Here is a 10,815-nt window from a genome sequence, read left to right as displayed (position 1 = left end):
AGAGAAAAGGCAAACGAGAGGATTAATGGAATTAAAAAGAAGTCTGTTCATAACAATAATAGTTTTATGATCTTTTTGATACGTAATGACAAAAACCACCATTGATGAAACAAAGGGCCATAACATTCTAAAATTTATCGGGCCTCTCGTCTTTTACAAATCTCTCAGACTTTGACTTTCGGAATTGATGGCGCTACTTCAGCCATCTCGATTATTGCGTAGCCTATTCAGAGTCTATTTATAAAACTCGAAAGTTGCAAGTATTGATCACGGATCACCATCTACGCCCTTCCTCGATGACAATTAAGCATTTATTCTTAGCCATAGTTGCAAGTATTGCAGCGTATATTTGCACTGGTGTCAATTTGGATGTTGGCGATACGCTTCAGCTGGGGGTTTCGCTCACTGGCAATCAGACCCTAATTTCCAAGAATGGAACGTTTGCATTCGGATTTTTCAGTCCGAATGGAACGAACAATTGGTATATTGGCATCTGGCATGCACCATTCTCTCAGAGGGCCATAGTTTGGGTGGCTAACAGAGATAATCCTGTCAAAGGACTGCCCGGTGTTCTGAACTTTGCAAGCGACGGTCATCTCAGATTGTTTGATAGAACTAATGGCCTATCAGTTTGGTGGACTTATATGGGGCGCAAAAGCATCACAAGCAGTCAAAAAGGACTCCGGTAATTTCATTGTACTGGGTGACGGCCACAACGAGTCTGCCATTGTTTGGGAGAGTTTTGCGCATCCGACAGACACGTGGTTGCCTGGCATGAAGATGTGGAAAGGCATGGCCCTCACTTCGTGGAAGAGTTCTTCTGATCCTGCAAGTGGCCTTTTCTCTTTCCGAATGGACACGTCTCCAGGAAAGACGCAGATGATGATGCTCTTTAATAACACTGTTCCATATTGGTCCAGTGGAGAGTGCCTTGGGCCGAATCATTTTACTAAGGTCCCAGAACTGCAAGGTCAGAAGAAAGTTCAGGGGTCATGTGTGACGCTTTCTCCCGCAAGAATATACATCAATTTTGACCTAAATCCGATAGATCATACTCTCACGGGGCGGTTCCTGTTAAATGAGAACGGTGAATTTCAACTCTACTTCTGGATGGATGATGATAGCTGGAGTCTGAGATGGTCGACATACCGAGGTCAATGCAGTGACTATGAGATCTACCGAGCAAATGGACTGTGCAATGCGAATGATGTGTGTAGTTGTGTCCAGGGATTCACGCCCAAGCAAATGGACTCTCAAGGTGGTTGGTGGTCAAGTGGGTGTGCTCGGCGAAAACCCCTGCAGTGCTCTCACGCGAGGGGCACAACGGACGACTTCTTAGATGTCAAGAACCAATACTTGCCCGAAAGGGAAGTAGTCTTCATCAACAACGAGCCAACACAGCAAGGCTGCCAGAAAGCTTGTCTCAGCAATTGCTCGTCCACAGCCTTTGCTTTGGGTATATCTGACCCACCACTCTGCAGATTGTGGTTTGGAGATTTATTCGGAATGAGCGTGTCATCGGAGGGCCAATCCGTCTTCGTTAGGCTGGAAGATTCTAAGATCCCACAGCTGATTTCACAGAAAAGCAACAAAGCCCCTGCCTTTACAATTTTACTTGGTGCAACAACATCTTTTTTCGCTATATTGGTGTGATGTCCCCTTCTAGCTACAGACATCACTTTAGCTGGTGATTAGCCTATCAAAGACCCTCGTAGGCTAATAAGATTGGACAGAGGGTCACCTTGGTATGGAGATCCTCCAAGGACCAGAGCAGAGTACTCTTCTGGGTTGCCAGAGTTTGTTTATGATGAGTTTTCCTTTGAGTTTGGCTTGATCGGGCTATTTTTAGCAATTTTGGAGTTATAAAGATAGACCCCTGCTATTTTTAGAAAAGGGGTATGGTCATATGCAGTTCTATCATGTTAGCTCCCAGTCCAAACGGCATTCAAAAATGTTGAGTAATAATGGAGATATTAATGTTTATTTAGTTAAAATTAACATTATTGGTTTTGAGCCTATATTGTTAAGTTATAATATATAACTTAAGTGAGGGTCATGATATCATAAAAGGGGCCATCGTTTCAATTAATTGTGGGTCCAAGCTTATGGAAAAATTAAAAGGGGTTTTCTAAGTTTTAATGTAATAACATTTTTTTATGTTATTATTATATCTTTTATCCCACATTGAGCGTGGAGACTCATTCTAGAGTTGAGGAGTCCTTATAAACAAACCTTGTCTTCCTTCAAGAGCAGGTTATGAGAATTGCTTAAAAACTTTGCCTTGTGAAATTTCTTGAAGTTGTGGCAACAAGGGTTTCTACAAGTTTAAGAAGAATTCAGACTGTGGAGAACATAGTATCTTCAGAGTTGATGCAATTTGAGGGTGTGAAATATCACTTGAATTTTGCCTGTGAGTTGACTTCATTCTGGAGTCAATATTGTGTTTCAGTAGGGAAAAAGTGGATGAATCTGTTTACAGGTTGGAAGGGGTTATAACAGTAGCTACAGTGCTGTGAACAGTACAGCACTACAGTGAATTAAAAATCAGAGATTTAATATTGCGATTTTTGATAGGCGCTGCCCAAGGAGGAAGCAACCAACAACGTGGTTGCGTATCGGAGACAAAAATCAGATTTTTTTCAACTATTAATGATGATGTTTTTAATGTATGCTTCCAACAATAAGTATTGTACAAACATTAGGAGCCATCTGAATAAATGAATTTGATTAGCATTATAATCATATTTGAGTTATAATTTGAGGTAGATTAGTTTTCAATATTTGTATTTTCTTTTCATCAACTCAAAAACCCAAAAACAGCTTAAAACATTCAAAAACAAACCAAAAACAATTTATTACACCCAGGAAAACAAGCAGTGATCAGCGTAGAGCCTATTAGGGGTTCTTACATTGGTATCAGAGCCTAGTTCCTGCCATCCTGAGGGTTTGGGGAGTCATATGCAGCCACTGGAAATTGGACCACACAGGTACCATACTCGTAGGAGAGCTCTGATTGAAAGAGAACAGTTACAGGAAACAGGAAATATGGAAGAGAGGCATGATGGTAGTCCACCTAGAAACAGGAGGAATAATGATGATCAGGATACTAGAGAATTCTACCATGCTATGGTTACAGGGCAGCAGCAGATGGCACAGGCATTACAGGCACTCACTACTATGGTAGAAAGGATGAAACCACCTATTAGACAAAATGGGGAGCCGGGAGAACAGGGAGATAACAGGAGTGTTACAGGTAATCAGAGACCACAACGGACCCATTCCAGAATAGCTGATAGGCCTACACGCCCTACATTTGTTCCGAAGGAGCCAGAAGAAGCTCCGGTAGAGGAGGCGACAGGAGACCCCATATTCGCAAATGCACTCATGGCTGCAAATGATGAATGGGAATTATTAGCTTCGCAGGTTCGGGAGAGGATGACCTTTGAACACTTTGTAAATCAGAGGAGAGAGCATTACAGGTCACTCAGACAAGATAGGAGGCCTAGAGGTCAAAATAGTGAGCTGAAGAGGGCTACAGGCAAGCTTACTATGCCTACATTTGATGGGAGTGGTAAGATGACAGCTCAAGCTTGGATTCATAAGCTTGACACATTTTTGGCACTGAGGCCAATGACAGAGATTGAAGCTATCAAATATGCCACCTTGCATTTGGAGGGAATAGCACATGATTGGTGGTACCATGGTATGGTAACACTTCAGCATAACCAAGTGACAGAATACCAGGACTTCGTGGATAGGTTGGTTGAAAGATTTGACAAGAAAGATCCAGAGATTTACTTCCGGGACTTAGCATAGCTGAAACAAACAGGCAACTTGGAGTATTTCATTGGTGAATTTCAGCGGTTGGCAGTCATGGTGGCAAACATTTCAGAGCATAGATTGATAGTTCTTTTCATTGAGGGCCTATCCGAACCACTGAGAGGTTGGATAAAGGCATTTGATCCTATTTCTTTACAGGAAGCGATGAGAAAGGCAAGAAGTATGGAACATGCAGTCCCAACAAACAAATTTCAGTCCAAAGGAGCATCTTCTAGTAAGGATAACAAACCATTTTATAAAAAATCAGAGAGGACTGATTTTAAAATTGATTATAAAGATAAAACTCCAGCACCTTTTGACAGAGAAACATTAAACGATTTGAGGAAGAAAAAATTATGTTTCTACTGTAAGGGACCCTATGATGCAAACCATGATTGTCCTCTTAGGCCAAAGGGAAAAGCTAACAAAGTTATGTGGGCATACTATGAGGAATCAGAATCAAATAATTTAGATCAGCAGTCTGATATAGAGGAAATAGATGGTGAAAAAGAGGAAGACAAGGCTGAAAACTTGTCTAAAATGGAGTCCAAGGATGGGGAAGGAGATGGGCAACTTAGGGAAGCTCGTCTCACTAGTATTAAGCAAGAAGGGTCATTCTGAATGAGAGGAGTACTTGCTGGATAGCGAGTCATAACCTTGGTTGATACAGGTGCCACTCATAATTTCATTGATGCTAGGATGGTGGAGAAGCGTGGCATACAAACAGAGGAGTTTGGGGGAATTAGAGTGAGGGTAGCAGATGGCTATGTCCTCAAATGTGATCGTAGGATCACTGGACTCCCATTGAAAGTTAATAATTATGACTTTAAGGCAGATTTTTATGTTGTACCTATGGGAGATACAGATATAGTTCTTGGGATGAGTTGGTTGCACGATATTGGTGAGTTCACTCTTAACCTCAAGGAGATGGAGATGAGGTTTAAATTGAATGGGAAGACACATATTCTTAAGGCAATCAGAGACAGTGATCTCAAGATGGTCTCTTTTCGTAGAATGGCTAGAATGATTCGACATGATCAGGTAGAGTGGGCAGCAGAGTGCATGTTGATGCCATCACAGGAGGAACAACATAAGATTGAATATCCTCCTAATATTCAGGAGCTTAGAGTTAAACACTCTAAGGTGTTCAGTGACATTCCACCAGGTAGACCACCAGACAGAGGTATTGAGCACATCATTGAGTTAGAGGAGGGGGCTAAGCCCATCATGATTACACCTTATAGGCATCCGAAGAGGTTGAAGGATGAAATTGAGAAAACCATAAAGGAGTTACTTGCTATTGGCCACATTAGACCAAGTAAGTCTCCTTTTGCTTCTTCAGTGGTGTTAGTAAAGAAGAAGGATGGGACATTGAGGATGTGCATTGATTACAGAGTGCTTAATAGGAAGACAATTAAAAACAGATACCCCATTCCCAGGATCGATGAGTTGATAGATGAGCTTAATGGAGCTTGCTTCTTCTCAAAGATAGATTTGAGATCAGGTTATCACCAGATCAGAGTTAGAGAGCAGGATATCGAGAAGACAGCCTTTAGATGTCATTGTGGCCATTTTGAGTTTGTAGTTATGCCATTTGGGCTAACTAACGCACCTGCTACTTTTCAGGCAACAATGAATAGGGTTTTCCATCCTCAGTTGAGGAGATTTGTACTTGTCTTCTTCAATGATATCTTGGTATATAGTAGATCTTGGGAGGAGCACTTGGTTCACCTGGACACGGTGCTGGGTATATTGGACAGAGAATCCTTGTATGCAAAGGAGTCGAAGTGTGATTTGGGCATGACAAAGTTGTTGTACTTGGGTCACATCATCAGTGCAGAGGGCGTGTGCATGGATCCTGAAAAGATTCGTGCCATTGTGGAGTGGCCTTCACCGGTGAACCTTACACAGTTGAGGGGCTTTCTAGGACTATGTGGTTTCTACAGAAGGTTTGTGGATGGATATTCTAAGCATGCGGCACCCTTGACAGATTTGATGAGAAAGGGAGCTTTCTTGTGGACTCTTGAAGCACAGGAGTGTTTTGAGAAATTTAAGGGGTTGATGACTTCTTGTCCAGTGTTAGCATTACCAGATTTCAGCAAACCTTTTGAGCTACATTCTGATGCTTTTGGAGAGGGCATTGGAGCGGTGCTTATGCAGGAGAAGCACCCTATTGCTTATGAGAGCAGGAAATTGAGAGGGCCAGAGCGGAGCTTCAGCATATATGATAAGGAGATGTTAGCCATTATGCATGCTTTGGCCAAATTCAGGCAATATTTGGTAGGTAGCAAATTTTGTATCAAAACCGACCATTATAGCCTAAGACAACTTTTGGGGCAGCGAGATCTCAATGATAGGCAGCAAAAGTGGGTGAGCAAGTTACAGTCCTATGACTTTGACATTACATATTTTAAGGGGACACAGAATGTAGTTGCTAATGCCTTATCACGTAGGCCCCATTTGGGCTTGCTGACAAACATATCGGAGGATTGGAGACACTTGATCCTTGCAGAGTATGCAAAGGACACTTGGGCAGCTGGATTCATAGATGGGACTATTCAGGACAGCAGATACACCCTTGTGAATGAGCTCATCATTTACAAAGGACGAATATTTTTGGTCCCAGGATCAGTAGTGAGGAGGGTGGTTTTGAAATCTTTTCATGATTCACCTATGGCAGGACATCCTGGTTTCTACAAGACATACCGACAGATTAGAGAGCGATTCACATGGAAAGGGCTCAAAGCAGAGGTACTTCAATATGTTAGGGAGTGTCCCACTTGCCAGCAAAATAAGCAAGAACACTCCTATCCAGCCGGTTTACTTCAACCACTTTCGATTCCTGATAGGAAGTGGGAGTGTTTTTCTATGGACTTCATCACAGGACTGCCTAGAGCCCAAGGCAGAGACTGCATATATGTGGTTGTGGATCGCCTTACGAAGTTTGCACACTTCTTTCCGATCACTGCTACATACACTGCTACACAGGTGGCAGAGTTGTTCTTCAAAGAGATATTCAGATTACATGGCTTACCTCGGAGCATTGTAAGTGACAAAGGCAGTAGGTTTATGAGTCACTTTTGGCAGGAGCTATTCAGGTTGTGTGCGACAGAGCTCACTCCGAGTACTAGCTACCACCCTCAGACAAATGGTCAAACAGAGATAGTAAACAAATGGGTGGAGGGATATCTCAGAAATTATATAGCAGGGCAATAGAGGGCATGGGTAAAGTGGATTTATCTTTGTGAGTATTGCTACAATACCACTTATCACATGTCTATTCAGATGTCACCCTTTATGGCCCTGTATGGGTATGAGGCACCCAATTTTATGGATCTGCTTTTGAGTGACAGTAGAGTGCCCAGTGCAGGTGATTTGTTACAGGAGAGTCAAGACCTTGTTAAGACTCTCAAGGATAATCTAACTAAGGCACAAAATCAGCAAAAGCAGTATGCAAATCAGAAGAGGACTGAGCGGACTTTTGAAGTTGGAGACATGGTGTATCTTATGTTGCAGCCTTACCGTCAATCCACTCTCAAGAAGAGTGGTGCCGAGAAACTCAAGCCACGATACTATGGTCCATTTAGGATTATCAAGAAAGTGGGAGAGGTGGCTTATGAGTTAGACTTGCCGGCGGAGAGCAAGGTGCACAATGTTTTTCATGTGTCACGCCTCAAGAAGGCGCTAGGGCATCATATTGTGCCTTCTACAGTACTACCACCCCTGGATGATGAGGGAAAACTTGTTTTGATACCGGAGGCTATCATTGATTTTAGAGAGAGGAACTTGAGGAAACATACCATCCGAGAATATTTGGTGAAGTGGAAGGATTTGCCGGTAGAGGATGCTACTTGGGAGAGCGAGGAGATTTTACAGCATCCAGAGTTGAGATTGCTTGAGGACAAGCAATTTCAAGGAGGGCGGACTGTGATGTTCCCTTCTAGCTAGAGACATCACTTTAGCTGGTGATTAGCCTATCAAAGACCCTCGTAGGCTAATAAGATTGGACAGAGGGTCACCTTGGTGTGGAGATCCTCCAAGGACCAGAGCAGAGTACTCTTCTAGGTTGCCAGAGTTTGTTTATGATGAGTTTTCCTTTGAGTTTGGCTTGGTCAGGCTATTTTTAGCAATTTTGGAGTTATAAAGATAGACCCCTGCTATTTTTAGAAAAGGGGTATGGTCATATGCAGTTCTATCATGTTAGCTCCCAGTCCAAACGACATTCAAAAATGTTGAGTAATAATGGAGATATTAATGTTTATTTAGTTAAAATTAACATTATTGGTTTTGAGCCTATATTGTTAAGTTATAATATATAACTTAAGTGAGGGTCATGATATCATAAAAGGGGCCATTGTTTCAATTAATTGTGGGTCCAAGCTTATGGAAAAATTAAAAGTGGTTTTCTAAGTTTTAATGTAATAACATTTTTTTATGTTATTATTATATCTTTTATCCCACATTGAGCGTGGAGACTCATTCTGGAGTTGAGGAGTCCTTATAAACAAACCTTGTCTTCCTTCAAGAGCAGGTTATGAGAATTGCTTAAAAACTTCGCCTTGTGAAATTTCTTGAAGTTGTGGCAACAAGGGTTTCTACAAGTTTAAGAAGAATTCAGACTGTGGAGAATGTAGTATCTTCAGAGTTGATGCAATTTGAGAGTGTGAAATATCACTTGAATTTTGCCTGTGAGTTGACTTCATTCTGGAGTCAATATTGTGTTTCAGTAGGGAAAAAGTGGATGAATCTGTTTACAGGTTGGAAGGGGTTATAACAGTAGCTACAGTGCTGTGAACAGTACAGCGCTACAATGAATTAAAAATCAGAGATTTAATATTGCGATTTTTGATAGGCGCTGCCCAAAGAGGAAGCAACCAGCAGCGTGGTTGCGTATCGGAGACAAAAATCAAGTTTTTTTCAACTATTAATGATGATGTTTTTAATGTATGCTTCCAGCAATAAGTATTGTACAAACATTAGGAGCCATCTGAATAAATGAATTTGATTAGCATTATAATCAGATTTGAGTTATAATTTGAGGTAGATTAGTTTTCAATATTTGTATTTTCTTTTCATCAACTCAAAAACCCAAAAACAGCTTAAAACATTCAAAAACAAACCAAAAACAATTTATTACACCCAAGAAAACAAGCAGTGATCAGCGTAGAGCCTATTAGGGGTTCTTACAATTGGCTATCCTGTTGGCAGCGTTTTTTCTGTTGAAGCGCCGAAGGCTGTGGAAGAGAAATCTTGGAGAGGAGGTGCCAGTGTCACTGAGAAAGTTCAGTTATAAAGAGCTGAGAATAGCAACGGACAATTTCAAGTATAAACTGGGTAGCGGAGCATTCGGCACTGTTTTCAAAGGAACTCTACCAGACAAGACGCCTATTGCGGTTAAAAGATTAGTGGGTCCCACGTCAGCAGAAAAGCAGTTTCGCACTGAAATAATCACCGCTGGCAGGATACAGGATGTGAATTTGGTGAGGCTGTGGGGATTCTGAGTAGAAGGCGCTCAAAGGCTACTGGTGTATGCCTACATGCCCCAAGGTTTCTTACGCTCCTTCCTCTTCTCTCAGGCGGAAGACGTACAGAAGGTGTTGGACCGGAGGACCCGGTTTCAAATCGCACTGGGCACGGCACGAGGATTAGTTTACCTTCATGAGGAATGCAGGGATCGCATCATTCACTGCGATATCAAGCCTGAAAACATCCTTCTGGACAGCGACTTCAGCCCAAAGGTTGCTGATTTTGGGTTGGCAAAGCTGGTGGGCAGAGATTTCAGCCGAGTACTGACAACCACGAGAGGAACTCGTGGGTACGTAGCTCCAGAGTGGATCTCGGGCCTTCCTATCACTCCCAAGGCTGATGTGTACAGTTACGGAATGACTTTGTTGGAAATTATATCAGACCGAAGAAATCTGGATTTAACGGTGGAGGAAAGTTGAATCTATCTGGGCTTCATCTCAGATTCAGAAGGGAAACACGAGAGGCCTCGTGGACGAAAGGATAGCGAGTGAGGCGGATATGGAAGAGGTGAGAAGAGCCGCTGTAGTGGCTGGGCTGTGCATTCAAGACGATGAGAATGAGAGACCGAGCATGAGTGAAGTGGTGAAGATGTTGGAAAGCACAATGGAGGCTCGTGTACCACAAATTCCAAAGTCTCTACAGGTTCTCGTAGGGGAGATTGGCAGCGGAAACGATAGCTCAACTGTTTCCCTTCATCCAAAGTAGAAGAGGTTTGTGAAGGGAAGGGATTAAGATAGATATACTGATAATTTTCACAGCAAGTCAAATTATGCTATGAATATCAGGATTTAATTGTGTGATTTTCAGTCAAACTCATTGACCCATGTTTCATGAGTAGCGATTCAACATGAATCCATTTTTCATGAGAATAAATGGAACACTTAGCACTCATTGGATCTAGGTGATGCTCACAGGGGTGAAGCACCGAGACTTCCCGGGAGGTCACCCATCGACTTCCCGGGAGGTCACCCATCCCAGTACTACTCCAGCCTGAACGCGCTTAACTACAGAGTTTCCTCCATAGTTAAACCCAAAGCTTGCAACCCCATTTGCTGCCACATCATCTAATTGAGAGGAATCTACTTGTTGTCGTGTTTTCTAATTAAGACTAGGAGTAACTTCAAATTAAGACTAGGAGTAACTTCAAATTAAGACTAGGAGTAACCTCTGCTATGTGAGAGTACAGAATAAATGTAGCCTGGAAATATTTCCCAATGTTCCTTTTATCGTCATATCCATAAGTTGATGACAGTGTACATTTTAAAATACAATTTTTTATAATAAAATGTTACTGTTTGTAGGGATATAAAGTTTAGCACTGGCATGAATTTCCCTTTCTTCTCTTTGAATAACTATTTAAATGGTAATCAGATATTTGAATAATTTATAAAATTTTCTGTTGGAGTGTTCAAGTAGGCAAGTTTTACTGAACCACAGTTAATACTCTTGTTGCACATATTTAGTCTTCTT

General features: G+C 41.9%; 1 pseudogene; it reads left to right on the top strand.

Moving 5' to 3' along the window:
• The first annotated feature begins 284 nt into the window (after positions 1-284).
• Positions 285-10,201, top strand: LOC149536599 (G-type lectin S-receptor-like serine/threonine-protein kinase At2g19130; annotated as a pseudogene).
• The last annotated feature ends 614 nt before the right edge of the window (positions 10,202-10,815 follow it).

This window comes from Cupressus sempervirens, chromosome 10 (assembly GCF_028749045.1).
Source record: "Cupressus sempervirens isolate cs-2001-9-10 chromosome 10, ASM2874904v1, whole genome shotgun sequence".
Lineage (NCBI taxonomy): Eukaryota > Viridiplantae > Streptophyta > Pinopsida > Cupressales > Cupressaceae > Cupressus > Cupressus sempervirens.
This window is presented reverse-complemented; position numbering and strand designations above follow the sequence as displayed.